We start from the raw sequence: 2,522 nt of genomic DNA, 5'->3' as shown, positions 1-2,522 counted from the left end.
GGAAGCCCCTGGTTCTAAAGATGAGATAAACAATATATGAATGTTTTATTTATTAAAAGTAAAAAGTTGGTTTGTTGCTTTCAGTTAAAAAGAGACAACTTGGCTGAGCAATGAGACTGAATATGTCAGATCTGATGAGCTGGTCCTTGGTTTCACGGAAAAACGCAGCTGCCAAGGAGCTCCAACAGGAGAGGGAAGTGTCAGCTCCATCTTCTTGTCTTACAGCATCGGCATCATCTTCAATTTCTGCTTTCTTTTCCAGAATCTTACACAGCCACAAGTCTATTCTGTAAGGGTTAATTGTGTTAAAACTGAGGGATTGTCTTCCAGCTAACTGGGCACAGGCCCACGGCCCCTCTACATCCCCCTTGGTAGCCCCCTGCACTGGGAGCCTCTCCCAAGCCCCTTCACCCAGTAGTACTAACTGCTGCCACACTGAGGCTGTGCCTGTCTTCATGGATTTCCCTTAACTCTGCCCATTCCATTGTCAAATCTCCTTTATTAAACTCCTCAGTAATCCCCGCTGACTGCTCCTGTTTCTATATCAGCCTGGACCCTGCCTGATACATACCCTGAAGGAAACCAACAAACAAGCAAAGACGTTGCTGTCCAGCCTCTGAGGACCTACACACCTCCTTAGGACACTTTACTATAAGTACTTTAGGGCCATCTGACCAGCATAGAGTGAGGACAAGCATTAACCCTGCATGTTAAGAAAGGAGGGAGGAGGAAGAAGGGAGGAAGGGAGGGAGGCAGGGAAGGAAGAAGGAAGGAAGGGAGAAAAAGAAAGAAAGAAACAGCTAGGGAGGGAAGAAAGAAGGAAGAAAGAAAAATTATGTTTTGTTTCCTCCTCCAGGTAGTTGTTTGGCACCCAGAGGTGACTGTCCCTCATGTAGGCCACTGGACAAAGCCCTGGCTAGAGAAAATTTATACACACGACGGCTGGAATTGGAGCATAAACAGCTCTGCCCCTTGTTCACTGGATGAACTTGGGTACGTGGGTCAATCTCTCCCAGTATAGGCTCCCAGGCAGTGGGAAGAGTGGACCTCGGAGAGGCAGTTGTAGGCAGGGTGCTCCACACTTCCAGGGCTGGAAGGAGCACCTGCACTTTGAAAGTGAAAGTGTTAGTCTCTCTCAGTCCCGTCTGACTCCTGGGACCCCATGAACTGTAGCCCACCAGGCTCCTCTGTCCGTGGAATTCTCCAGGCAAGAATACTGGAGTGGGCAGCCAGTGCCTTCTCCAGGGGATTTTCCTGACGCAGGGATCGAACCTGGATCTCCCACAATGCAGGCAGATTCTTTATGGTCTGAGCCACCAGGGAAGCCTGTGCTTTGGGGACCACCCAATTCCTCCGGCCACTTCTCTCAAAACGCTCCTTTTAGTAGTACCTCCTTCTGAACCCTGGGCAGGGTGGCGCCAGCTCCAGGGCTCTAGCACTGGGAGGAGCAAATCCCTGAGCTCAGTTGTCACCGTCTTCCCTGGGGCCTGAACCTTTAGCACACTGCCTAGCTGGTGAGAGCCTCACCTCTCCTCCCCACCCAGCACCCCACCTGCCCCTGGTGGCGCCAGCTCTCACTGCAGCCCTCAGAGAGGGAAAGGACCTGGCCGAGGCCCCTCCCCCAGGCAACTACTACGGACCTCAGGGTCCCGTGACGTCTCTTTCCGATCGGGTCCCGGTTCTCAGCCTCCATCGAGCAGGCCTGGATCAGACGGGCTCTGCGCAGGGAAACCGAAGCTCCTAACTGCAGGCTTCTGGTTTTTCCAGTAGTCATGTATGGATGTGAGAGCTGGATCATAAAGAAGGCTGAGCGCCGAAGAATTGATCCTTTTGAACTGTGGTGTTGGAGAAGACTCTTGAGAGTCCCTTGGGCTGCAAGGAGATCCAACCAGTCAATCCTAAAGGGAATCAGTCTTGAATATTCATTGGAAGGACTGATGCTGAAGCTGAAACTCCAATACTTTGGACACCTGATGCGAAGAGCCAACTCATTAGAAAAGACCCTGATGCTGGGAAAGACTGAAGGCAGGAGAAGGGGATGACAGAGGACGAAATGGTTGGATGGCATCACCGACTCAACGGACAGGAGTTCGAGCAAGCTCCGGGAGATGGTGAAGGACAAGGGAAGCCTAGCTGGGCTGCAGTCCATGGGGTCGCAGAGTCGGACACGACTGAGCGACTGAACAACTGCGGCTTCTACTCCCTCTAGGTTGCCGCATCAGAGCACACGTCCCACCTAAGCCGCAGTTTTCGGATTCCGGATTTGCCTAGGGACTCGGAGGAGTGCTGTCGCTCTGGAAAAGATGAATGAAAGGAGGAGTGGGGCGGGGCCGGTGGGGGCGTGGTAGTGGGCGGGGGGGGGTCGCGGAGGGGGGGGGGCCGCGGACGGGGGGGGGCCGCGCAGGGCCGTTCCGCCGCTAGCCGGCGCCCCGCCCCGCCCCGGTGCCGCAGCTCGGAGGCCCCGCCCCGGTCCGCCCCTCCGCTCGCTCCCCAGGCCGCCGCGGCACGGAGCGGTTGCCGGA

The sequence above is a fragment of the Oryx dammah genome, unplaced genomic scaffold, assembly GCF_014754425.2.
Source record: "Oryx dammah isolate SB20612 unplaced genomic scaffold, SCBI_Odam_1.1 HiC_scaffold_2, whole genome shotgun sequence".
Taxonomy (NCBI): Eukaryota; Metazoa; Chordata; class Mammalia; order Artiodactyla; family Bovidae; genus Oryx; species Oryx dammah.
The sequence above is the reverse complement of the archived record's forward strand: the minus strand, read 5'-3'. Positions refer to the sequence as shown.